This window comes from Puma concolor, chromosome D3 (genome assembly GCF_028749965.1).
Source record: "Puma concolor isolate L17-30 chromosome D3, mPumCon1.1.hap2, whole genome shotgun sequence".
NCBI classification, from domain to species: domain Eukaryota; kingdom Metazoa; phylum Chordata; class Mammalia; order Carnivora; family Felidae; genus Puma; species Puma concolor.
This window is the reverse complement of record NC_141678.1, coordinates 23,135,069-23,162,818: the sequence shown is the minus strand read 5'-3', so window position 1 is coordinate 23,162,818 and position 27,750 is coordinate 23,135,069. Positions and strand designations below refer to the sequence as shown.

The 27,750-nt window shown below is 41.0% G+C and overlaps 1 protein-coding gene, 1 long non-coding RNA gene and 1 other non-coding gene across 14 annotated transcripts in view; 2 read left to right on the top strand and 1 right to left on the bottom strand.

Moving 5' to 3' along the window:
- The first annotated feature begins 5,533 nt into the window (after positions 1–5,533).
- Positions 5,534–27,750, top strand: part of MTMR3 (myotubularin related protein 3) — a 149,265-nt gene continuing 127,048 nt past the window's right edge. For 9 of the 12 annotated variants that reach the window (XM_086682106.1, XM_086682105.1, XM_086682104.1 and 6 more), the window contains exon 1: positions 5,535–5,673. The gene's annotated coding sequence lies outside the window, so the exon portion shown is untranslated. Of the gene's footprint in view, positions 5,674–5,803; positions 6,029–27,750 lie in introns of those variants that run through there. The other 3 variants (XM_086682099.1, XM_086682098.1, XM_086682097.1) reach the window with 3 other exon arrangements.
- Positions 12,231–12,335, bottom strand: LOC112870533 (U6 spliceosomal RNA). The gene has a single exon (XR_003224488.1). It is a non-coding gene; the product is annotated as a U6 spliceosomal RNA (small nuclear RNA).
- Positions 18,975–24,343, top strand: LOC147575410 (uncharacterized). The gene is made up of 2 exons (XR_015242362.1): positions 18,975–19,823; positions 20,057–24,343. It is a non-coding gene; the product is annotated as an uncharacterized LOC147575410 (long non-coding RNA).

Genomic DNA, 27,750 nt, shown 5'->3' with positions numbered 1-27,750 from the left:
AACTGTGAATATTCTTTTTGTCATTACACTAAAACTTGACAAGTGGTAGTTTTTTTTTTCTTTTTCTTTTTTCTTAAAAAATATTTATTTATTTTTGAGAGAGAGAGAATCAGAGCGAGACTGGGGCAGAGAGAGGGGGAGACTGACACAGAAACTGAAGCAGGCTCCAGGCTCTGTGCTGACAGCTCAGAGCCCGATGCAGGGCTCGAACTCATGAACTGTGAGATCATGACCGGAGCCCAAGTCGGACGCTTAACCTACTCTTATTTTAGAGTTATGATCATGTTTTGGAATTGGATAAGGGTGGTAGTTGCACAACACTGTTATGAATGTTATGAAATGTCACAGAACTGGTCACTATTTAAATTTCTTTTTTCTTTTTTTTTCTTTTTAAAAGTAATCTCAGGGGCGCCTGGGTGGCTCAGTCAGTTAAGCGTCCGACTTCGGCTCAGGTCATGATCTCACGGTCCGTGAGTTTGAGCCCCGCGTCGGGCTCTGTGCTGACAGCTTGGAGCCTGGAGCCTGCTTCGGATTCTGTGTCTCCCTCTCTCTCTGACCCTCCCCCATTCATGCTCTGTCTCTCTCTGTCTCAAAAATAAACATTAAAAAAAAAATTAAAAAAAAAAATAAATAAAAGTAATCTCTACCCAGTGTGGGGCTTGAACTCACAACCTGGATATCAAGAGTCACTTGCTCCACCAACCAGCCAGAAAGGCACCTCAGAATTGATAACTTTAAAATGGTTAATTTTGGGGCGCCTGGGTGGCTCTGTCGGTTAAGTGTCCGACTTCAGCCCAGGTCACGATCTCGCGGTCCGTGAGTTCGAGCCCCGCGTCGGGCTCTGGGCTGATGGCTCAGAGCCTGGAGCCTGCTTTGGATTCTGTGTCTCCTTCTCTCTGCCCCTCCCCCATTCATGCTCTGTCTCTCTCTGTCCCAAAAATAAATAAACGTTAAAAAAAAATAAAAAAAAAAATGAAATGGTCAATTTTATGTTATGTCAATTTTACTTCAATAAAAAAGTTAAAAAAAAAAAGTGCTTTAGGGGCTCCTGGGTGGCTCAGTCAGTTGAGTGTCTGACTTTGGCTCAGGTCATGATCTCATGTCATGAGTTCAAGCCCCACATTGGGCTCACTGCTGTCAGCTTGGAGCCTGCTTTGAATCCTCTGTCGTCCCCCCTTCTCTGCCCTATCCCACCCTCAAAAATAAATAAACATTAGGGTGTCTGGGTGGCTTAGTAAGTTAAGTGTCCGACTTGGACTCAGGTCATGATCTCACAGCTCATGAGTTTGAGCCCCGCATTGGGCTCTGAGCTGTCAGCACAGAGCCTGGAGCCTGCTTCAGTTTCTGTGTCTCCCTCTCTCTCTGCCCCTCTCCTGCTTGCGATCTCTCTCTCTCTCTCAAATAAGGAAGCATTAAAAAAAGTAAAAAAAATAAAGTGCTTCATGTGTAATTTTCATTTCATCACACAGAATATTAAAAAGACTTGTATCCAAATGTCTAGAGTTAATAAAATTAGATCTTTATTTATGCTTCTTAAAAGATATTATTTTTTTAAAGATTTTATTTTTTAAATATATTTTTAAATTTATTTATTTTGAGAGAGAGAGAGAGAGGGAGAGACAGTGAGAGTGGGGTAGGGCAGAGAGAGAGAGAATTCCAAGCAGGCTCCATGCTGTCAACATAGAGCTCAATGCAGGGCTCAAACTCATGAACTGTGAGATCATGACCTAAGTGAAAATCAAGAGTCTGACGCTTAACCAACTGAGCCACCCAAGTGCCCCTTAAGATTTTCTTTTTAATTAAAATCTACACCCAATATGGGGTAGAACTAACAACCTGGAGCTCAAGAGTCACATGCTGTACCCACTGAGCCAGCCAGGTGCCCCTCAAAGATATTTGTAAGTGAAATAATTATTTTATTTACTACCAGTGCATGTAAGTGAAGACTACAATGGCTCCTAACGCAGATGATACCACTGCCTTGATTTGTGCCCCCAATCTTACCACCAGTGCAAATGGCAACATGGTTTAAAAAAAAAGTAAATAATTTCTTATTATTAAAACAATTTTGAAAGTCTCAGGGCTTTGCAGAGACCTGTGAGCCACACTTTGTGGACCACCGCTCTATGCTGAATTGTAGTTGAGCTGACTCATTCCAGCTATATGGTACTGTGTGGTGCCTGGAAAATCCTTGGAGATGTTGAATCACATAAATATGATTCTAGTTTCTAGCTGACCCTGGGTAAGTGGGTCCTTAAAATCTGAGATCCCCAGTTACCCCTGTCTGCTAGGTGGGTTGGGAGGCCAAGGAGATGCTGAAGAGTTGAATTTGGAGATAATCCACACAAAGAGAGCTCACTGAAATGGAAGTGACTTTTATTATTAAGCAGCAGGTTCTAGTATTGTAAAGGCTGCAGCTGGGCTGGGGGCTTAAGGGAGTCCTGCCTTTCATGGCGCTGCATGACCTCAGGAAGCCTATATCAATCAACCTTTCCATTTGTCTTAGGCTACTTCAAAGAGTCCCTGAACAGCTGGAAGAACATTTTCAGCTTTGAAGATAGCATGGGGGAAGGATGCTGAAAGGGTAGCAGGAGGAGGGGAAGAAGGTCAGGTGGGTAGAAGAGGGTGCCTCACTTGAGAAACAGGGCAGTGAGGAGCCCCCACTGAGCCTGGATTGAGTTTCTCTCTCTTGTCTTGACTTACTGCACAAAGTTTAGGGTTTTGTCTTTAGCCAAAGCCCAAGAGGAATCCCATCCACTGGTTTGGCTTTTCATAGGGTATAAAAAGTTTTCAAACTCATTACCTTAAAGAACCTTTACACATTTCTGTGAGGTGAGCAGAATAGTGATTATGATCCCATAGGGTCAATGAGGAAACTGAGGCATAGGAAAGGGAGATAAAGAACAAGTATGTGGAGGCACCAAGATTCAAATGTACTTTAGACTCAAACCAGCTTTCTTTCTGTTGCTTTTTTTTTTAAAGCCCTTCTCGAAGTGAGTTCTCAAGGCCACACAGCAGTTTTCTCTTTCTTATTTAAAGACCATTTACTGAGGTCTGCTTAAGGATAAGCAGGTGGGCAGCAGTGGGGATGACATGTAGAAGTTTAAAAGTATGCTCGCCGAATCAAATCGTCTGAGTTCAAATTCTGGCTTTTACACCTCCTCTTGTGTAAAATCGGGTAGAGTAACAATACCTGGCCATAGGGTTGTTAAGATTACATTAGATACACATGTAAAATGCTTACATAACGTCAGTACATCTTAAGGTGCAATCCTAACATAATAGCTAACATGCTATTATGAGACCAAGGACATGCAAATAGTGATTTCAGAGAAACTCCATGTCCTGTATACTAGTTGAGGATTCAGTTCAAAATTACTTGGCTCAGGTTAAAAGGTAAATACGACGATATTCTGCCTAAAAAAGAAAACCAAGTGGCAGGCCAACAGGTACCTCTTTCCCTGTGGATTTCAGGGGAGCTGTGGGATTGGCTGAATCTTTGCCCCTAGCCACCTCATTGGAATCTAGCCAGCCTATGGGCGGGCTGTCCTGGAGTCAGGTGCTAGCTTTAATCCAATCAGAGGCCACTCAACTATGGAACCCCATCCTTTAGCTTTTGCCTGAGTGGAGGCCTGGGTAGCAGGACACGAATCTATAGGAGAGGAACCTGATGGGAACCTTGTTTTATCAGACAACAGGAGAAACAGGTGGGAAATCTCTTTGTCATTCATCTATTCTATGTATTTACTATTTCCTCTCTCAATCCATAAAGGCTATAATCATATAACAGAAAGGGAAAATCAGGACAGTAAAATATAAGTAAAAGTGCAAAGTTGAGGGGCACTTTGGTGGCTCAATAGGTTGAGCCTCGGACTTCAGCTCAGGTCATGATCTCAGGGTTGGTGGGTTCCAGCCCCATGTTCGGCCCCAAGAAGCGCAGAGCCTGCTTCAGATTCTCTGTCTCCCTTTGTCTCTTTGTCCCTCCCCCATTCATGCTCTCTTTCAAAAGTAAGTAACATTAAAAAAAAAAAAAAAAAAAGAAAAGAAAAAGAAAAGAAAGTGCAAAGTTGAGGCGGGAGAAAAAACCATGGTTAATATGTGGACCACAGTGGCCAACAGTAAGGGTAGCACTGACTTCAGAATTAGCCTTGGGCTTTTGGGAAGACAAGGTGAAAAGATGCACAATCAGCTGCATAACACTAATTATCAGAAAGGAAGCTTATCTGATTCTGTGGAAATACAGCAAAGCCTTTCCTAACTTTGAACTCTAATGTAATTTTTTACTTGGGATTTTATTTCAGGTGATGATGCATGAAGGGCAGGGCAGTAGAGTCCAGTGCCAGAGAGCATAATTTTTGCCGTTTGGGTTTGAATTTTGCTTTAAGAGCATCTTATTCTGGGCTGTATTTTCTTCATTTCTAAAATGGAGATAATAGGAGCGCTTGGGTGGCTCAGTTAAGCCTCCGACTTCAGTTCAGGTCATGATCTTGCAGTTCATAGGTTCAAGAACACCCCCTCCCCCGCCCAGCTCAGAGCCTAGAGCCTGGTTCGGATTCTGTGTTTCACTCTCTCTTTCTCTCAAAAATAAACTTAAAAAAATAAAAAAAAAATGGAGATAATAGTATCTACCTAGTAAAGCTGTGAAGATTCAATTAGATGAATTGTATAACTGAAATCAGCTGTTAAGAAATTGCCCAATTTTTGCCATGCTCAGTTCAGGTGTGGGGATAGAGTGATGAATAAAATAATTTTATTTTCAAGTAGATTTTACATTGGAATGGGATAGAAAGACCATAAACATGAAAGATGGATAAATAATTGCTGTGGAAGAAATATAACAAATGCAAACATAAATTTCATCTGACTAGTTCTCTTGGCTATTTTCCAGAAAAGTCAAGGGTATACCGTTGAAATGCAACTCTGAAGTTAATCTGTTAGGGCCTAAAATAATTCTGTTCTGGCTTGTAGAATTCTTCTGCAGGCTGTTGGGAATAGGGTACAATTTTTGTTTGAAAACTCATTTGTTCCAGCTGAGCTTCAGCTGAAGCAGTTTGAAATTGTTTTCGGAGTAGAGACTTGAGCACACCATACTTACATGCATTATATTAAATTGGTTTTAGCTTCATCATAACTACAGGTGAAAAATACTACTATTCTATTTTATTGGTTAAGTAGAGTGAGGCTTTGTCTCTATCAGGGTTCTAAAGCAGGGAAACGATGCCTCCTCCCAATCTGTAGGACCACCATTGGTTTTCTTCTTTGCCTATTTCCCACCTGTTTCTGATTTCTTCACCTGGGCTCCTCCCCCCTCCCGCTGCGGAGGGCATTCAGCTCGCTTGCAGCCCCGCCTACCTCCCGGGGCGTGGCCATCGGTCCGGGCCCCGCCTTCGCCCAGCCCGCGAACGCCTGCCTTTTTTCCCTGACCGCGGATCGAGGGCCCGAGCGTGCGCGCGCGCCCCCGCTCGTGGCCCGGCTCGGCGTCAGGAGCGCGCTCTGTGTGGCCGCTGCCGCCATGTTGTTGTGGTTGTGAGAAGGCGGCGGCGGCAGCGAAGTAGCAGCCGGACGAAACGCTCCAGCGGCCCAGGCGCTGCCCCCCGCCGGCCCTGGCTGGGAGCCTAGTGGGGTGGCGGAGGAGGCCGTGCCGTGGCGGGCCTCGCCATGTCCTGCCGCCCGGTAAGAACGCTCCCCCCCCCCTCCTCCGGGGGTAAGGAGGGGCTGGAGGAGGGGCCGGCTTCGGCCCCGGCGCAGCGGCTGTCACCCTCTGAGGAGGCGGCGGCCCGTGGGGGGCTGGGGACGGCGTGCGTGGCCTGGGGAGGGGTGTCCTGGGCGGCGGCCGCGGCCGCCAGGGGGAGGCGTGGGGAGTGGGAGCGCAGTGGCCGGGCCCGGCTCGGCCCGACCCTCGGCGCGGGGGAGGCGGGGTCCCAGGCCCCGGCGGCCATCCCGGACTCGGTGCGGACGGGCCCATGGGTCTAGGGGTGTGAAATGCTACCCCGGGAGCTTCCGGGGAAGTGCTTGCGGACCCCGGGAGGTGAGTGTATGCCCCCCCCCCCTTCCCCCGGTTCCCGACCGGGTCTGTGGGAGTCCACTGTGGCGAGAGTCCGGAGGTCGGGGCCAGCGGAGCCCCTGAGGCGAGCGGTAAGGGCCCGGGACTTGTGGGAAGGAGGAGTGGCCGACTGTGCAGCAGGGCATCCTCCTGACCTGGTAGTACTTGGGTGGGAAGGATGGTTCGGAGGCGGTTGAGAGCTCAGGAAACACTGGGTCAGACAGCTCCGCGAAAGATTGTTATTTCTCAATTGGAAATTCTGTTGCTTCGGACCCCTGCGATAATATTGTTGCTTGTACTTTGGGCTGGAAAACTTAGTTCAAAATAATGGGTTGAATTTTATAGGTGCTTTAATAAACTTCTCTGGGGTCTGGTAATCTCGTCAGTGAGTTTTGCACTTGATCTGTTGATGTTCAGGTGTGTCTTCACCAGCCTGAGGCCTAAATTCTTGATTGGTTTAATATCTTGACGTCCACTTTATCCGACGGAATCTAATTTTTCACAACAAAAAAACCGTGCATACTCTTCTAGTTGAGGTTCAACTTCGTTTTTCGTAATGTGGACGGTGATGCCATCCAAGGCTTGGGTTGAATTACACGAAATAATTTTTTACATTAAACATTTGTGATTTGTACTCGGAGAGGTGATAGGAACTTTATTCTTTCAGGTTAAAGGCTGTTTCTGTAGGGACAGAGACCCAAGTAGGGTGCATTGGTGGCATGCAGAAAGTCTTGCCTACTATAGCCTGTAACTTCGGTGGGTCACAGAGCTTGCAGAATGACAGTTTTGAGTAAACCCAGTACAGTATGTGATATTAAACTAAATTTGGAGAGTTCCCGAATTTTAAATTGGCTGCCTGTGAAGGCCTCTTTTAGCTCTAATTACCTCCCTTATTTTCAGGTGACCCAGAGCAGTTCAAGTGACCAGCATAGTGGTACAGCCCTACTTGTAGTTAATAGCAAGCCATAGGAGAATCCATGTTTCTTAGCTTGTAGGCTAGGTTTTTTAGTTCAGTGGTTACCTAAACACGGTCGTCAGAAATAGTACGGACTGTCTTAAATGTTGATTCCTAAGCTCCATGCAGGACCTGGTGAATAAAAATCTCTGTGGGTGGGGCATGGGAATCCATCCTTACAAAGCTCCATGAATGATTCTGGTCAGCCAGGTTTGTGAACCTGTGAAAGTCAGCTGTAGGTCACCTTTGGTATTCCAGAGCTTTTCCATTAATTAGGACTTCTGAGAGTGCTTTTAATTCTTTATAGAGCTTTAATTCTTACAGGGAAGAAGGGGAAGCCTGAGAAACCTAAATCTGAAAATTGAGCATCTCTTAAAATATAATGGATTTAGATAGGGGAATCAGATTTGTTGCCAGAAGTTAGTTGTGCAAGTCTTTGGGAACATACCTGATAAAATTAGGTGCTGCTTGACTGGAGGTGTATCTAGAGATGTATCAAAAGATCCATGGGGAAAAAAAGGAGACTGAGAGGCAGTAAGTTTACTTCTGGCTCACAAAGGACTTCATGGTATGTGCTTCCCAACATCTCAACATCATGGTTGCTCCTAAGCCATCTGACTCAGGTTTCTAGTAAAGTGAGGGTAGGGTGGATGAGTTACCAGTCATTTGAGATGATGAGGGTTGTGCACCAGGAAGGTTTATTGTGGATTGTGAAAAGTTCTTGAAACTTGCCCCAGTCCATGAGGAGTGGTCAAGTCAGTTTTTAAAGTTTATTTTGAGAGAGAGAGTGTGAGCATGCATGGGGAAGGGCAGAGAGGGAGAGAGAGAATCTGAAGCAGGCTCAGCAGTGACAGCTCAGAGCCAGATACAGAGCTCGAACCCATGAACTGTGACATCATGATCTGAGCTGAAACCAAGAGTCGGACGCTTCACCGACTGAGCCACCCAGGTGCCCGGTAAAGTCAGTTTTTAATTCTTTTGTAGTTCTGATTAACACCTTCTGTGGTAAAAGTGGAATAGTGAATTACCCAAGAAATATTCATATTGCAGAGGGGGTGTGGTGAGGTTCTATTTAAGTTTGGAAGAATTGGCAGAAAATGTTGGTATAGTTATGTAGAGTAGTGAAGGAGTTTGGTAAATATCCTGTCAGGTCATGGACTAGTATTTTAGAGAAGTGTATCCAGTTGAGCAAAAGGCTCTTTCTGTTTTGTTTTCTTGGTGTCTTCGGTACCTAGCATAGTTCCTCATGTATATTGTGCTTTCAGATATTTGTTGAGCAAATGAATAGTATTTAAGATGGGGGAAAAAAGTTATGGTGGTTGATAACAGGAGTTATTAAAAACTACGTGATACCTTGTATTGGATTAAAGAGCCAGGTTTGAGCTCATGTGGTTTGGAACTTTGCAATTCCTTCAAGAGGTTCTGTATTCTAGGGGCTCCTGGCTAGCTTAGTTGGTAGAGCATGCAACTCTTGATCTCAGGGCTGTAAGTTCGAGCCCCACATTGAGTATAGAGATTACTTAAAATCTTTACAAAACAGAAGCTCCCCCCCCCCCTTTTTAAGACTGTCATTGTATACTACCCTGTCCCCCAGTTTTTGGGTCTTAAATGTGTCTTTTTTAGGTTTAGTAGCCCTTTTTAGTGACATTTTATTGGATGCAGAGACATTTAGGATAACAGGAAGCTGTAGATTGACAGATTCTGTGTCATTAATTGACTGTGGGACTGCTGTTAGGAGTGTCACTTCTCTGGATCTCTGTTTTCTCATCTATATGATTAAAGGCCTATACTTGTTGATCTCAAGTGGTTTGTTTCCTCAGCCAGATTCTGCAAGTCTTTTTATTAAAATTTTTTTTTAACGTTTATTTATTATTGAGAGACGGAGAGAGACAGCATGAGAATGGGAGAGGCAGAGAGAGAGGGAGACACAGAATCTGAAGCAGGCTCCAGGCTCTGAGCTGTCTGCACAGAGCCTGACACGGGGTTTGAACTCACAAACCACGAGATATGACCTGAGCCGAAGTTGGGCACTTAACCGACAGCCATCCAGGAGCCCCTTTTTCTTTATTTCTTTTAAAAGAAATATTATGGACAGCTCTTTCTGCCCGTGGGTCCTGTCCTTGTACTTTAGTAAAATCACCTTTTTGTACCGAAAAACAAAAACAAATACATATTTTTTAAGTAAGCTCTACACTCAGCATGGGGCCTGAACTTGTGACCCCCAAGATCAACAGTTGCATGCTTTAACAGGTGTCCTTCTACAAATCTTTAATAATTTGTAATTATGTTACTTGGTATTCATCTTACATAGGCAGGTGAACTTTTTTAATTAAAAAAAAAACTAAGCCCAGCATCGGGCTCTGTGCTGACAGCTTAGAGCCTGGAGCCTGCTTCAGATTCTGTGTCTCCCTCTCTGCTCCTCCCCCGCTCATGCTCTGTCTCTGTCTCTCTCTCTCCTTCAAAAACAAATAAAAACATGAAATAAAAAATAAAAAAAAACTTGAACATTTTTGGGTTTTATTTTTAGCTTATAGATTGTGGACATTGTCCTAAAGTGCTCTGAAAATTGAGTGCATGTTGCAAGTATTACGCAGAAACAACATGCTTATGCTGTTGTAATTCACTTAGTGTTGAAATCAAAATGGATTTCACATGAGGAACTTCATAATTTAGTGTGAAGCCACAAGATTAAGAATGGTTTGGGGAAGTTTGTGTAATTTATGTGCCTAGTTGTTTCTTAACAGACCACCCAATTCTGTAACTTTCTATGGTGAATTTATATGTAATTTTATAATAAGTGAAACATTCACTTAAGACAGAGTGTGAGATCAAATCCATACTGGATTCAAGTAGAATTTCTAATAGTTTTAGAGGCTACCAACATTAACATTCATTGCTGTTTTTAAGTCTTTATTTTGATACTAATATTGATACAGTGCTCTCCATTTCTGTATCTAGAAACTTTTTAAAAAGTTTATTTTTGGGGCGCCTGGGTGGCGCAGTCGGTTAAGCGTCCGACTTCAGCCAGGTCACGATCTCGCGGTCCGTGAGTTCGAGCCCCGCGTCGGGCTCTGGGCTGATGGCTCGGAGCCTGGAGCCTGTTTCCGATTCTTCGTCTCCCTCTCTCTCTGCCCCTCCCCTGTTCATGCTCTGTCTCTCTCTGTCCCAAAAATAAATAAACGTTGAAAAAAAAAATTAAAAAAAAAAAAGTTTATTTTTGAGAGCGTGTGAGTGAGTGGGGGAGGGGCAGAGAGGGAGACAGAGGATCCCTCTGTGCTGATAGAGAACCCCAAGTTGGGCTTGAACTTAGGAACCATGAAATCAGATGCTTAACTGACTGAGCCACCCAGGTGCCCCTGTATCTAGAAACTTTTAAAAAATATGTATTTTTTTTATTACGTAAACCCTATGCCCAACGTGGGGCTCTCACTCAGGATCATGAGATGAAGAGTGGCATGCCCTATTGAATGAGCCAGCCAGGTGCCCCTTGTATCTAGAAACTTAACATACCTTTTAAGTTCATATTTGTGTTAGATGTTCACAATGAAAATTGTAGCATGAGAACAGGTAGAGGAGTGAATCCTGGGTTCAGGCTTGAGTTGTGTTCCTTGTTAGCTGTGTTGTTTCTGGCAAGCCACATAACCCCTCTGAACTTTAATTCCCTCATTAATAAAAGGAAGAATAATCTTTTATTTAGATAAAGTAGAATGGTGTATATGAAAAGCAGTCTAAAAAGTAAGGGTATGATATATTAGAATCCTATTTTATTTTCTTAGAAGAGTTGGCTTGTGGAGCAGTGGTAAACCTAGTATGTACTGTCAGGTGTAGAAATTACTAATGTCACCAACACGGTAACAGAAAAGATTTCTGCTTCTGTAGGCCTTTTAGCACTTGCATCCTGTATGCCAATAGGAATAGTCACAGTGTGACAGGAACTTGAGTGGGATTGGGAATGTCTCACAATTGTGCAAAGGTTTGCACTTGGAATAGATTTGCTTGATTTCACCCGTTTTGTTATATTGGAGCAGTGGTAGAAGGTGGTGGAAGGAGTTTAGTATACTGTGTGTGAAGTTCAGGACTATTTCTGGGTGGTAGGTGGCAACAACATTAGGGTAAAGATATCAATGTGGTGATCTTAGTTTAGTTTCAGAGAGAGGGAGGGAGGGAGAGAGAGGGAGAGAGAGAGAGAGAAAGAGAGAGAAAGAGAGGGAGAGAGGGAGAGAGAGGGAGAGAGACAGAGGCAGGCAGAGGCAGAGAATCCCAAGCAGGCTCCACACTGTCAGCATAGGGCCTTATGTGGGGCTAAATCTCACAACTGTGAGATCCTATCCTGAGCTAAAATCAAGAGTCTGACGCTTAACTGGCCAAGCCACCAAGGTGCCCCATCAATGTGGTGATCTAAAAATAAAGCATTAAAAGAAATTAAAAAAAAAAAAATCACATTGCAAATGATAAATGTATTGATTTGAGAAACTTTTTATATGTTTATATACTGGGTTGCAACGCAAAAAATGTTTTTTCTTGAGTTGTTAAACTTTGAAGCAATTGCTTAGGAATATGGTATCTGGGCTTTGTAGTCAGGATGACTGTCTAAGATAGTAAAGCATAAAACAAATTAAAAACTGCAAGGAAATTATGAAGCTAGGTTAAATAAAAGCTGTTTTGTCAAGGGTAAGGTACCTTTTACCTCTGTTATAAAGTCCGTTTGATGAACAAAGGTAAGACATAGATTTATGCAAATGTTCTTAAGCAGTCTTTCCTTTTTTTTTTAATTTAATTTTTATTTTTTTAAAATTTACATCGAAATTAGCATACAGTGCAACGATGATTTCAGGAGTAGATTCCTTAGTGCCCCTCACCCATTTAGCCCATCTCCCCTCCCACAACCCCTCCCGTAACCCTCAGTTTGTTCTCCATATTTGAGTCTCTTCTGTTTTGTCCCCCTCCCTGTTTTTATATTATTTTTGTTTCCCTTCTGTTATGTTCCTCTGTTTTGTCTCTTAAAGTCCTCATATGAGTGAAGTCATATGATTTTTGTCTTTCTCTGACTAATTTCACTTAGCATAATACCCTCCAGTTCCATCCATGTAGTTGCAAATGGCAAGATTTCATTCTTTTTGATTGCCGAGTGATACTCCATTGTATATATATACCACATCTTCTTTATCCATCCATCCATCGATGGACATTTGGGCTCTTTCCATACTTTGGTTATTGTTGATAGTGCTGCTAAAAAATACGGAACGCTTCACAAATTTGCGTGTCATCCTTGCGCAGGGGCTATGCTAATCTCTGTAATCATTCCAATTTTAGTATATGTGCTGCCGAAGTGAGCACTTAAGCACTCTTTCCTTAAATGACTACTTGGTAACTACAGAAGTATTGTCTTGATGCTGACTACTACAAAGTTATCATCTTGAATATGTCCAGGCCTGGATCTATTTTGTACCTATTTCACACAATATTTAGAATGATTTTATTATTAAAGATAGTAGCAAGTTTTCCTGATTTCCTCTGGGTTCTAAGTTTCCTTTTTTTTTTAAATGTATGTTTATTAAAAAAATTTTTTTTTAATGTTAGTTTTTGAGGGAGAGGGACAGAGAGAGGGAGACACAGAATCTGAAGTAGGCTCTAAGCTCTGAGCTGTTGGCAGAGAACCTGACGTGGGGCTTGAACCCACGAACTGTGAGATCATGATCTGAACCAAAGTTGGACACTTAACTGACTGAACCACCCAGGCACCCCTAAATGTATGTTTATTTTTGAGGGAGAAGGAGCGAGTGTGCATGTGAGCAGGGGAGGGGTAGATAGGAAGATAGAACTCTGAAGTGGGCTTGGGCTCCATGCTGACTGACAGCAGAGAGCTGGATGAGGGGCTTGAAACTCACCAACCATGAGATCATGACCTGAGCTGAAGATACTTAACCAACTAAGCCACCTAGGTGCCCCCAAGTTTAATTTTTTAGTAGCTAATGCTTTTATTTTTTTTTTTTTAATTTTTTTTTCAACGTTTATATATTTTTGGGACAGAGAGAGACAGAGCATGAACGGGGGAGGGGCAGAGAGAGAGGGAGACACAGAATCGGAAACAGGCTCCAGGCTCTGAGCCATCAGCCCAGAGCCTGACGTGGGGCTCGAACTCACGGACCGTGAGATCGTGACCTGGCTGAAGTCGGACGCTTAACCGACTGCGCCACCCAGGCGCCCCTCTAATGCTTTTATAACTTAGTTCCAGAAGAGAAATATAAACTCATTTCATTCTCTAAATTATTCATAGATTGAAAAGCTGGCAAAATAATAAGGAATTATCATTATACTGATAAATTCTAACATATTTGGAAAGAATTGGTCTAAAGACAAAATGGCTAATTTAAAATAGGGTAGTTCTTATTCTTTTGTTCTAAGCTTATTTTTCTATAATATAAATCTTTAATTGTAAAGTATTTAGACTGATTCCATAAATCTTATGGGGCCAAGTAGAGTGTTCATAAAGAGTTTTTTGGGGGGCACCTGGGCTCAGTTGGTGAAGCATCTGATTCTTGATCTTGGCTCAGGTCATGATCTCATGGTTGCTGAATTCTAGCCCCTGCATCTGGGCTCTGTGCTGACAGCACTGAGCCTGCTTGGGATTCTCTGTCTCCCTCTTTCTTCCCTGCCCCTCCCCCCCCCCCCCGCCATAAATAAATAAACATTAAAACATTTTTGGAAGTGCTACAGGGTAACAATAAGGAATTTTAGTCCAATTTTTAAAAAAAGTTTATTTTGAGAGAATGTGCATGAGCAGGGGAGAGAGAGAGAGAGAGAGAGAGAATATCCCAAGCAGGCTCCTTGCTGTCAGTGCAGAGCCCCATGCAGAGCTCGAACTCAGGAACTGAGATCAGGACCTGAGCTGAAACCAAGAGTCAGGCACTTAACTGAGCCAACCAGGTACCACTTATTATTTTTATTAATTTTTTAAAATGTTTATTTTTTGAGAAAAAGTGCAAGTGGGGGAGGGGTAAAGAGAGGGTGACACAATCTGAAGCAGGCTTAGGTTCTGAATTGTCAGCACAGAGCCTGATGCAGGCCTTGAACTCATAAACCTCGAGATCGTGACCTGAGCCAAAGTTGGATGCTCAACTGACTGAGCCACCTAGGCGCCCCTAATTTAGTCTAATTTTTAATTTCAAAATCAGGTTGTTATTTCTGATTATGAAAGCTGTAAGTACATATTCAGTGTGTGTGTGTGGGGGGGAACCCTACAAAAAACAAAATTGAGATAACTCAGGACAATGAAATAGAGATAACCCATAATTCCACTTAAATGTGATGTTTGGTATTTTCCTTTTTTCTTATACATTATCTACTGAATACTTAAAAAGAACAACTTTCCATGTCAAATTGATGTTCTGTTCATGGTTACTTAGTGTTCTGTGATACAGATGCATCATAGTGTACAACAGTTTCCCATTAATGGACATTTTCAATTTTTCTCTTAAAACAGTGCTGTCATGAATTCTTTTGGACCTTTTTTATACAATTGTGCTACTATTTCCATAGGCTAAATTTCTAAAAGTGGGCTTACATGGTCAAAGGGTTTGTGTGCTAAAAAAAATTTTTTTAAAGATTTTTATACTTATATATTATTGTTTCATAATTTTTTAACTGAGGCTTCACTTTCTTAGGGCAGTTTTAGGTTCACATAAAGATTGAGGGGAAGTTACAGAGATTTCTCACATACTTTCTTGCCAGCACACATGCATAACCTCTTCCATTTTCAGCATCTTCCACCAGAGTGGCACATTTGTTAACAATTGATGATGTGACATTGACACATCATAATCACCCAAAGGCCATAGTTTACTTTATGACTCACTCTTAGTGTTGTGCATTCTATGGGTTTTTACAAGGTATATGACATGACATCGTAAAGACTATTTTCACTGCCTTAAAGATCTTATGTACTCCACCTATTCATTGCTCCTTTCTGCCCCCAAATGCTGGCAGGCAACTACTGATCTTTATACCGTCTCCCCCCAAAATTTTTTTTATGTTTATTTTTGTGGGGGGCGAGAGGCAGAGAGAGAGAGAGAGGGAGGGAGACACAGAATCTGAAGCAAGCTCTAGGCTCCAAGCTGTCAGCACAGAGCCTAATGTGGGGCTGGAACCCATGAACTTCAAGAATGTTTAACTGACTGAGCCACCCAGGTGCCCTGGGTACATTCAGATTTAAAATGCACTTGGGGCGCCTGGGTGGCTCAGTCAGTTGAGTTTCCGACTTTGACTCAGGTCATGATCTCACAGTTCACAGGCTCTGTGCTGACAGCTGGGAGCCTGGAGCCTGCTTCTATTCTGTCTTCCTCTCTCTCTGCCCCCTCCTCGCACTGTCTCTGTCTCTCAAAAATAAACATTAAAAAATTTTTGAATGTATTCAAGGTGTCCTATAGATAGGATGTCTATTAAAACATTAATGTTTTTCATTTTTTTTTATATCTGAGGGAGAGAGAGACCGTGTGAGCAGGGGGAGGGGCAGAGAGATGGAGACAGAATCTGAAGCAGGCTCCAGGCTTTGAGCTGTCAGCAAGGAGCCTCACGCGGGGCTCGAACTCAGTGAGATCGTGACCTAAGCCAAAGTTGGATGCTTAACCGATTGAGCCACTCAGGGACCCACGATGTCTATTTTAAAGTCCCACCAACAGGGTGCCTGGGTGGCTCAGTCGGTTAAGCATCCTACTTCAGCTCAGGTCATGATCTCGTGGTTTGTGAGTTCCAGTTCCAGTCCCGCATTGGACTCTGTGCTGACCCCTAGGATCCTGGAGTCTGCTTTGGATTCTCTATCTCCCTCTCTCTCTGCCTCTTCCCCGCTCATGCTCTGTCTCTCTCTCTCTCTCTCTCTCTCTCTCTCTCTCAGAAATAAATGAAACGTAAAAAAAAAAAAAAAAAAACAAAGTTCTACCAACAGTATTTTAGTGTCCAGTTCCTCATATTCTTGCTAGTGATTTATTATCTTTTAATTTGTTGGTGGGAATTTAACATAGTTTGGGAATAGTTTTCCTTTTGCTCTTTTTTTCAGCATCGGATCTTAGCCTCTACAGTTTAACTCTGTGGAAGGGGCAAGTAAAAATGAAAGTGCAGTGACAGAATAGTCCAGTGGTCTCTAAACTTTTTGATCCTCTCAATAGCAAAAAAATTTTGAGCATTAATCCTCAATCCTGAAGTATTTAATTTACATAAAATATGTATGGTAACAGGTTATTGTGTACCTTATAAAATATAAACAAAGAATTATCAAGGATGAGCATTAAAAATAAAATTCAGGGGCGCCTGGGTGGCGCAGTCGGTTAAGCGTCCGACTTCAGCCAGGTCACGATCTCACGGTCCGTGAGTTCGAGCCCCGCGTCAGGCTCTGGGCTGATGGCTCAGAGCCTGGAGCCTGTTTCTGATTCTGTGTTTCCCTCCCTCTCTGCCCCTCCCCCGTTCATGCTCTGTCTCTGTCTGTCCCATAAATAAATAAAAACGTTGAAAAAAAAAATTAAAAAAAAAAAAAAATAAAATAAAATTCAAACATTTTTATTCTTTCCCCCATGGAGCATATTGGATGTTCCTTGGTGGTATATTTTACTTTGCTTTGGATATCACTGCTTTAGACTCTTAAGATTTAATGTTGGGCCTTTATCTATGATTGTTTTTGGGCATTTCCTCTGGTTCTGCAGATGGTCCAGCCTAATTGGATTATGATAGTCTTTAAAGCGTTCCATGCATTTGAGAGTCATATCTGCAATAAGGGCAAACATAAACGTTGTTCAAAGTACAGTTTGATAACCTTTTGTCGTTGTTGAGGTAGTTGAATTCGAAAAGGGAAAATCATAGAATAGGAAACAATCTAAGTAGTCTATTCCTCTTAGATTTGAAGAACTGGTATTGTGTAAGGTATATTTTAAAATGTGCTTTATGGGAAGTGGTTTGGTTATAACATAGCTCTGTTTTCTAAGAGCTTAGAGACTGAGGGAAGGGATGAATAATTGCTACTTTGCTTGTGAAGTACCACAATTAACATGTCACTGTAACGCCATTTGGAAGAGCCTGAACCTTTAACTTTTAAAAAGTGCTTTATTGGGCTGAAACTTTCTATGGTGAATCTTCGATTAAAAACTAACTTTATATGCTAAGCGAAATTAGAGAAAGACAAGTATCTTATGACTTCACTCATATGAGGACCTTAAGATACAAAACAGATGAACATAAGGGAAAGGGAAGCAAAAATAATATAAGAACAGGGAGGGGGACAAAACATAAGAGTCTTAAATATAGAGAACAAACAGGGTTGCTGGAGGGGTTGTTGGGCAGGGGGATGGGCTAAAGGGTAAGGGGCTTAAGGAATCTACTCCTGAAATCATTGTTGCACCATATGCTAACTAACTTGGATGTAAATTATAAAAAATAAATTACAGAAAGTAAAAAAAAAAAAAAATAACTTTATTAAGTTTGAATAAGTTGCTTTTGATTTGTGCCCCCTCGCACCAAGTTATGAAATCAGGAAGTGGTGCTTTTTGTATTAGAAAGATGAGTCTCCCTTTGTCCTCCCATCCTGGGGAACTTAATTTCATTTATTTCATACAGGTAGGTCATTGTCAGAGAAAGATAATATTAAGGTCTTAGAGATTGTGAAAAGCAAACTCGTGTGATTATTTTTTGCCAGCTGAAAGAAATGAGATAATTTACATTGAAGATGATTGCTGTATATAGTACTTTGGAAAAAAGGCTAGGTATCTCTTTTTAAACCTTATGATTTATAAGGTGCTTTCAAGTGTATTCTTAGACCCTCAAGGATTTAAGAGCATAATTTAATGAGTGATGATTTCCATTCCTTTGAGGCTACATGCGTTGTGTTTGACATCATCTTTAAAGAGATAGACTGTAAGCCCTACAGAAATAAGTATTGATGGCTGTTCTCCCTCATTCCCCAGCACTTATATAATGCCCAGTACATAGTAAGCTATTAATGTTTATGGACTGTTTAAACTCTTACATGTTTTTTACACGTGTAAATAAGTAATAGTGTTATAAAACCTATAGTTAAAATTTTCTCTAGTTCTTTTATCTGATGTGCACAGAAAATTTTTTTTTGGGGGGAGAGGGCATTAATTTTACGTTAGCCTTTTATAGATCTTATTTTTTTATTTTTTTCAGCCTTTCAGATATTTTACCTTCTCCTAAGGATAGTATCAAGGCGACAGAAAAATCAGTCTTGATTTAATTCCTTTTACTATGTGTGTCCTTTTTACTGCCAAGATCTGTATGCGTGTGTGTATGTGAGAGCTTTATGCAGTAGGTTGCTACTTAAAAAGGAAACATTAGTCTGTCTTTGGGTATATAGTGGTTCTTGAAACATGGACTCCGTGGTTTGCCATGGGGTGAATGAAAAGGAGCACATGTGATTTTTCTCATTTGTCTCATTACTCTCCAGTTCCATATTATATGTAGTTTTGGCTTGGAAAACACTGAAGAAAATTAGTCTTCCAAAGAACTAGTATGTTTTTTCCCTTGTGTTCAGGCATACCTAAAATCTTGTTTAGTTAGTTAACTAATATATTTTTATAAATAAGAGGGAGAGACCTTGGAAAGATAAGAATAGAAATACTGTGACTAATTTCTGGCTAGTGGGATAGTATAGCTGTTTTCTGCTTCATATCCTTCTGTAGTTTTCCAATTTTCTAGGAGCATGCAGTACTCTTATGATTAGGAAAAACTGCTATTTTATTTTATTTATTTATTTTTTATTTTTTTTTTTCAACGTTTTTATTTTATTTTTGGGACAGAGAGAGACAGAGCATGAACGGGGGAGGGGCAGAGAGAGAGGGAGACACAGAATCGGAAACAGGCTCCAGGCTCCAAGCCACCAGCCCAGAGCCCAACGCGGAACTCACGGACCGCGAGATCGTGACCTGGCTGAAGTCGGACGCTTAACCGACTGCGCCACCCAGGCGCCCCGAAAAACTGCTATTTTAAAGTGCATTTTAATGTCTTTAGCTTTCATTGAGTGTCTTATGAGGGTTTAAGTCATAGTCACCAGTGATAAAGTGGATAGTTAACTGGCTCCAGTTCCTAAGCATGGTGGCAGTTGTAGGAAGTGGTAGGGGAAGACTGGGGCAAACTTATTTGAATTTTTTCACTGTAAACTCCATTATGACTGAGATTGCATTTTGATCAAATTTAAACACAAGACCTCCATCTAATTTTCTTCTTGCTGATGAGCTTGTTTGAGAATTATGAATGATGCTTTGAAAGGAAAAATCAGATTCTGTGAATCCTAAACACAGGACTCACCTGAATTCCCACTTCTGCTGACTTGCCAGGTGGACTTGAACAAGTTCTGTAGTGGTGTGTGTGTGTGTGTGTGTGTGTGTGTGTATGTGTGTGTATGTTGTAAATATCAAGTGGGATTATAGCAACTCAGAAGTGATAGGATTTTTATGTGTGTAATTTGAACTGGAGGTTTGTTTATTTTAAGATCTTATTTTTAAGTAATCTCTGTACCTGGTATGGGGCTTGAACTTAGAACATGTGGCTCTTGATCTTGGGGTTTTATCAACTGAGCCAGCCAGGTGCTCTAGAACTGGAGGATATTTAGATAAATGACTTTTATGAGGATGTAGTCTCTTTGGGGTTTCGGTATTAATATACAGCTGGAAGTTGAGCCACTGTAAGTTTATATACTAATCATGATATTTTAGGAAGATCTATGTAATATATATCCTTTAGGGTTTAAGTGATTAGATAGAGCCTATCAGTGTGTGTTCTTAGTTTTCTGCACATTAAATTTTAGATTTCTGGGATAAGGCATTTGTACTTATCTATTTATTTAAAAAAAATTTTTTTTTTTCAACGTTTATTTATTTTTGGGACAGAGAGAGACAGAGCATGAACGGGGGAGGGTCAGAGAGAGAGGGAGACACAGAATCGGAAACAGGCTCCAGGCTCTGAGCCATCAGCCCAGAGCCTGACGTGGGGCTCGAACTCACGGACCGCGAGATCGTGACCTGGCTGAAGTCGGACGCTTAACCGACTGCGCCACCCAGGCGCCTCTCTATTTATTTTTTTAAAGAGTAAGATTAAAATTGAAGAGACATCAAGGTAATAAAGGTAGGTACTAAAGTTCATGGGGGCTTTTTAGTTACAAGTTTTATAGCAAAGACTAACAAGCCTGTCCAAAAAAAAAAAAATACCCTATAGAAGTCTACAAAGCCAATTCTCCTCTGTTCCTAAATTCCATACCCTGCCTTTCCTTTTTTGAATGTAAAATTTAGGGCACCTGGGTGGCTGTTGGTTAAGCATCTGACTTCAGCTCAGGTCATGGTCTTGCAGTTCTTGAGTTTGAGCCCTGCATCAGGGTCTCTGCTGTCAGCATAGAGCCTGCATCAGATCTTCTGTCCTCCTCTCTCTCTGCTTCTCCCCTGCTCACTCTCTCTCAAAAAGTAAACATTAAAAAAAATTAAGATTTAAATATTTAAAAAATTCAGAAAAGTAGAGAATAATTTAACAAATGCCATGTACTTAATAGGTGTTGATTTAGATTTGACATCTTGTTAGATTTGTCTGAAGGTGTGTTTATGTATTTTTTAATAATTTTTTTAATGTTTATTCATTTTTGAGAAACAGAGCATGGGTGGGGGAGGGGCAGAGAGAATGAGACAGAATGGTAGGCTCCAGGCTCTGAGCTGTCAGCACAGAGCCCGATGTGAGGCTCAAACTCATCAACTGCAAGATCATGACCTGAGCTGAAGTCAGACACTTAACTGACTGAACCACCCAGGTGCCCCATAGGTATACCCATTTTTAAAGACTATGTGGTAATTAATTAATTTTTAATTTTTTTTGTATTTAATTTTAAAACATTTATTTAATTTTGAGAGAGAGAGGCAGGAAGGGAGGGAGAGAGAGAATCCCAAGTAGGCTCCGCACTGTCAGCGCAGAGCCTGATGTGGGCTTGAACTCGTAAGATCATGACCTGAGCCAAAATCAGGAGTTGGACACTTAACTGACTGAGCCACCCAGGTGCCCCTGAAACTTTTTAAAGTTTATCTGTACACCCAGTGTGGGGCTCTAGCTCAGTACCTCAAGATCAAGAGTTGCATGTTCCACCACCTGAGCCAGCAAGATAACCCCTGTGTAGTTTTTTTTTGTTTTTTAAACTTTTTATAGACACACTACAATTATCCTAGTCCCTTACTAATTGACAGCTAGGGAATTTTTTTTTTTTTTTTTTTTTGCTTTTTTTAAATTCTCAGAAGTGTTGTCTGTAATGGATAGTCTTGTACTTTATACTTTTGAACAATAGGATGATTTCAACAGAAGTAGTTCTGTGGAATAAATTCTTGGAGAATAGAATTGCATGTAATAAATATTGAGCTTTTATATTAAAGCTAAACCAATATGCATATTTGTGACTTTCTTATTCCTGGTCTGTTCATTTAGGTCTGTTCAAAATTGGTGCTATGTATGAGATACTGAGATGGATAGTTTCCTGGTATACAGACTAATACATTAAAATTGCATTGTAGAGGGGCACCTGGTCAGCTCAGTGGGTAGAGTATGCAACTCTTGAGCTCGGGTGTATGAGTTCACACACCACATTGGGCATACAGCTTATTTAAACAAAAAATTGCATAGTAGAGACTAAGAAGAGTCTCAGCTTTATGTAGATAAGGCACACAAAGCTGAGATTGGGAAATGGTTTTGGTTTTGTTAGCCAGGACAGAAGATCGAAGATTCAAAGACAGATTTGTAAAGTGTGTTGAGTACGAATTGTTGAAATCAAATGATTAAGGTGTTTGAATTTTCTTTTACTCTTTGTACTGAGCTCTTTCTTGAGATCAAAGGAAATTTTGGGGAAGATCTGTCTAGTGGCACTGTGCATAATTGGGAGCAGGCGAAGATTGGAAAACAGTGAAGAATTTGTACTGTACATAAAATTCAGTAACAAGGACCTGAATTGAGGTGGTGGGCAAGGTGGTAATTCAGATGACCAGATTAAAGTAAAAGATTTAGTTGACATGCTGAAGGAAATAGGCAAACATTTGTGAACTAGTTGAATGGGAAGTAAGCAAGAATTCAAAGTTGGTGGGTTTTGGGTCTTGGTGAATAGTGATAGTACAGAAATGTGAAATTGGGAGGAGGAGCTGGTTTTGGGAAAGGACTAAAATGAAATCCTTCACAGATTTAACATTGAGGCCAGGGGATATACAAGTAAAAATGTCCTGCAGGAGTTTGGAGATACAGAATTTGAGGTAGAAGAAGGGTAGGTAGGCCTTATCTGGATGTGATCTTGAACCTAGAAGAGTCAAAGATTGACTTTTAGGGGGTGGTGAAGAAGATAAATTAAAACTTTTAAATTAGGTTAATGAGGCACAGTGGAAGCAGAGAAGAGAGGATTTACAAATTAAGCGATAATCAGTTAAGTTTGAGTGAAATGAGAGAAAATGAGGGCTAAGGAAATAACTGGATTTGGTGATTCATACTAGTCATTGATCATAATTCTTTTAGATTAATTTTAGCATAGTAAAGGGCTGAGGGTGAGTGGGAGATGAGACAGCATATATAGAACCAGTGCTGGGGCACCTTCTGAATCTGACTTCTGATTTCAGCTCAGGTCATGATCTCATGGTTTGTTAAGTTTGAGACTTGTGTTTCTTGTTAAGTTTGAGACTTGGGATTCTCTGTCTTCCTCTCTGTCTGCAACCTCGCTCACTCTCTTGCTCGCTGTCTCGCTTGCTCTCTTGCAAGTAAATTAAAAAAAAAAAAAAGGGCCAGTGCTGGTCAGTAGAACTTCCTCTGATGATACTTCTGACATTCAATCAGTATCTGCACTGTCTAGTACATATTGAGCATTTGAAATTTGGCTACTTTGACCAACGAACTAAATTTAGCTGTATATGGCTAGTGGCTGTCATGTTGGATAGCATGGATTATGGACTCAGTGAAGCAGATGTAGATTAAGCCATAGGAAGAAATCTCCGGATAAAATAGATGCATTTAGTTACCTAAAAATTTGTTGCAATGCAATCAAAATGTTGTTGGAATTATATATTCTAGTGCAAACCAGATTTTTACATTTTTATTTTTTTTGTGTTCAGTGTTGGCAATAATTGATAATTCTTACCAGTGTATAAGAGCAACATTAAAGAATGTAATTTTAAGACAATTATGGTCTGAAATCTCTTCGTGGTGTTTTTTTCTTGTCTGGAAAAAAGTTGCAATTCAAATTTTATTGATGAAATAATACTTATTGAGACATTTTGGGTCTATGCTTTTTTCAACTAAAAGTAACAAATTTCTGTCTTAGAAATCTCATTGGGGACTCTTAACCATCAATTTGTTCTCTATAATTATCAGAGAGGTAGGGGGATGGGTGAAATAGGTGATGGATTTTAAGGAGTGCATTTGAAATAAAAGCTTAAATTTGTTTTATTTTTTCGAGAAAAAAGAAATCTCACTGAGAGAGGGAATACCAGCTATACTTTAAAATAAATCAATAGATATTTTATTGCTTGAGAAATGGTTTGCTTTGAGAATGATTTATGGGTTAAATTTGAGTATTTGGTAGTGTTGAGAGATGTTTCTTTTTTTTTTTTTTAATGTTTTATTCTTGAGAGAGCGCGCACAAGCAGGGGAAGGGCAGGGGGGGGGGGAAACAGAATCTGAAGTGGGCTTGGTGCTGACAGCAGAGAGCCCAATATGGGGCTTGAACTTGGAAACTTCAAGCTCATGATCTGAGCCGAAGTCAGACACTTAACTAACTCAGCTACCCTACGAACGTTTGTTATCTGGCTAACCTTTTGTTTGCAAAAAGAAGAATTAAAAGTATACATGAAAGAACCTATTTATAAGACAATCAACTGTGTAATTCCATTTCTATAAGGTTTAAAAAACAGACAGTGGAAGTCAGGATAATGGAATGGAAGTCAGTAGATGGTAATGGAAGTCAGAATAATGCTTATCTTGGGGCACCTGGGTGGCTCAGTCGGTTGGGCATCCAGCTTCGGCTCAGGTCATGATCTCACGGTTTGTGGGTTCGAGCCCTGCGTCAGGCTCTGTGCTGACAGCTCAGAGCCTGGAGCCTGCTTGGGATTCTGTGTCTCCCTCTCTCTCTGCCCCTCCCCCTCTCAAGCTCTGTCTCTCTCTCTCTCTCAAAAATAAATAAACATTTAAAAAAAATAAAAATAAAGTGTTCTCTCTCTTTACATTCCTATATAAAACATACATCCTAATTAAAAAAAAAAAGAATAATGGTTATCTTGGTGGTGACCATAAGGGAGACTTTAGGAGTGCTGGTAATATTCTATGTCTTGATCTGGGTGATGATTTTTTTTTTTGATTTTTTTTTTTTTAAGTTTATTTTTTTTTTTTAATTTTTTTTTCAACATTTATTTATTTTTGGGACAGAGAGAGACAGAGCATGAATGGGGGAGGGGCAGAGAGAGAGGGAGACAAAGAATCCGAAACAGGCTCCAGGCTCTGAGCTGTCAGCCCAGAGCCCGACGCGGGGCTCGAACTCACGGACCGCGAGATCGTGACCTGGCTGAAGTCGGATGCTTAACCGACTGCGCCACCCAGGCGCCCCTTAAGTTTGTTTATTTTTGAGACAGAGAGCATGAACGGGGGAGGGTCAGAGAGAGAGGGAGACACAGAATCGGAAGCAGGCTCCAGGCTCTGAGCCATCAGCCCAGAGCCCGACGTGGGGCTCAAACTCACGGACCGTGAGATCGTGACCTGAGCTGAAGTCGGACGCTCAACCGACTGAGCCACCCAGGCGCCCCTGGGTGATGATTTTTTATTTTAACTTTTTTAAATTTTGAGAGCACGTGTGCACATGTTTGCACACGTTGGGGAGGGTCAGAGAGAGAGGGAGGGAGAGAATCCTAAGCAGGCTCTGCGCTGTCAGCGCTGAGCTTGATGTGGGGCTTGAACTATGAACTGTGAGATCATGACCTGAGCTGAAATCAAGAGTCAGATGCTTAACTGACATAGCCACCCAGGTGCCCTTGGGTGATGATTTCATTGTTGTCTTTAGGCAACTGTTTATGAGAATCATTGAGTTTTATACCTACGTGCACTTTATGTTATACCTGTTTTTTTGTTTTTTTTTTTAATTTTTTTTTTCCCAACGTTTTTTTTATTTATTTTTGGGACAGAGAGAGACAGAGCATGAACGGGGGAGGGGCAGAGAGAGAGGGAGACACAGAATTGGAAACAGGCTCCAGGCTCTGAGCCATCAGCCCAGAGCCTGACGCGGGGCTCGAACTCACGGACCGCGAGATTGTGACCTGGCTGAAGTCGGACGCTTAACCGACTGCGCCACCCAGGCGCCCCTGTTATACCTGTTTTTAAAACTTAAACCCTCTCACAAAATTTTAGTAAACATCAGTTGAACATGTCTCCCTTTAGCTTTTTAAATTTTTCTACTTCTGTTCATAAAGAAATACACTTAATGATGAAACATTTTGCCTTTTTCAATTATGATATAAAACATACAGATACAGAGGAGTGCACAAAGAAGTGTATAGCTTAATGAATTTTAAAATGAATAAATTGGAGGGTTTTTTAAACAATGTTTATTTAAAAAAGGTTTTTAATTTTTTTATTTTTTAATGTTTATTTTTGAGAGAGACATAGAGTGTGAGTGCAGGAGGGTCAGAGAGGGAGACACAGAATTCGAAGCAGGCTCCAGGCTCTGAGCACAGAGGCCAACCCGGGGCTGGAACTCATGAACCATGAGATCATGACTGAGCCAAAGTTAGAGGTTTAACTGACTGAGCCACCCAGGTGTCCCTAAATGTTTATTTTTGAGAGAGAGTGCGACAGTGCACCAAGTGGAGGAGGGGTGGAGTGGGGGAGGACAGAGGATCTGAGGCAGGCTCTGTGCTGACAGCAGAGAGCCGATGTGGGGCTTAAACTCGCAAACCATGAGATCATGACCTGAGCTGAATTTGTACGCTTAACTGAGTGAGCCACCCAGGCATCCCAAGGAGGGTTTTTTTTGTTGTTGTTGTTGGTTGTTTTGTTTTTGGTGTGTCATACCTGTGTCCATCAGAAGGGAAGGAGTTGATGGGGGGCCAAAATACTAGGAGCAGTCTTCTGAAATCTCAGAACCGCAGATCCTCATCTTGGCTCTGCCTTCACCTTACTATTTCTTTGGACAAGTCATTTAACTTATTTGAGCCTTAGATTTTTCTGTACAACAGGGGTAATACTTAATGTTCTTTGTAAGGTGACTCGGTGCAATTCAGGTAAAATTATAGGAACAAAGAATGGTATTACTAGATAGGTGTTTGGGGCATTGAATTTAGGTCTCTTACCTTAAAGGGCAGAATTGTGATAAAGGTAAAATGATTTGTCCAAGGACACATAGCTCATTATTATTAATTTATATCAGCCTAAAACTTTCTGAGGCTTAATGTCATGCACTATTCTAAATGATTACATGTGTATTAACTCATTTGTCTAGAATTATTCCCAGAGGTAGGTATAATTATTCTAATTTACTGATAAGAAGATTGAGGCAAAATGAGATTAAATAACTTGCCTGGATAGTTGAGTTCTTGAACCTGAGCTCTTAACCATTTTGCTATCCTGCCTAGTTAAGTGAAAGCATTTAAAAATTTTAGGCAAATGTTAGTATCTTTCAATAATCTCTTGGAGGTTGGAGATCTTGGAGATCATGACCTGAGAAGAAATTGAGTTGGATGCTTAATGACTGAGCCACCCAGGCACCCTGAGAATAATTTGTTACGTAAATAATCTTGTAGTGTAAACTGTAAATCATTAGAATTTTCTTTAAGGAAGTAGGCAGACATACTTAATAGATAAATTTGCTTATAAAACTCTAGTGCGTTAGTTCATGTTTTATGTTTTTAGTAGCTCTTGAATTGTGAGTCCTTGACTTTGTTTTATTCCTCTAAGTGGCAAAATGGTTACGTAATTGGTTGATAAATAAAACATGGTTAGCTACAGAATTCCTGCTCCATTTCCTCCCTTCTCCCAAGATGGCTGGAAGTATTAATATTGGTAGCAGTAGATTCCTGTAAACAAGATATAAAACTTCTGTTTCGTGGTTTATGGTTGATTAGCTACTTGAATTAAATTACCCTCTTTGTCACTAGGTAGTGAACTTTTCTTTTTTTGCAATATGAGGCCAAGAGAAAGAGATGGGAGACCTTTTTACCTTAGAAAAGAGATTGCAGGCAATTTTTGCAAGTTAATGTTTTGAGGTTCCAATTCTGACCCTGCAAAGGACTACAGAAACCATAGGTGGTTTCACACTTTCAAGAATAGTATGTGTGTGCGTGTGTGTGTTTCTTTTGTTTAGTCTAGAATCTTAGCTTAAACCCTTTAGATTTAAATCCTATGATTGAAGTACTTGGTGTACAGAGCTATAGATTCTTGCAGGAGTGTACATTTCTTCTGAGTTAAAATATTCAGGAAACAGAATATTGTGTTTAGAACCAGGAGATACTACATTTCAAATATGATCATTTGGTAAGTGAATTATTTTGTTTGTAGGCTATCATGTTTCTAGCCTTTTTACGTGAAAATACCTACCTGGAGATGCCCAACCTTGACAGTAATGGAGATTGCAAATTAACAGTTAGTTTTCTGTGTGTGGTTGCTTGATAGGGACAAGACTTAGGCTTTTGTTTTTTCTGATACTACACTGTTGGTGATCCAAGTCTAGAATTCCAGCATAAGGTTGCCAATATTAAAAACATGGGAATAT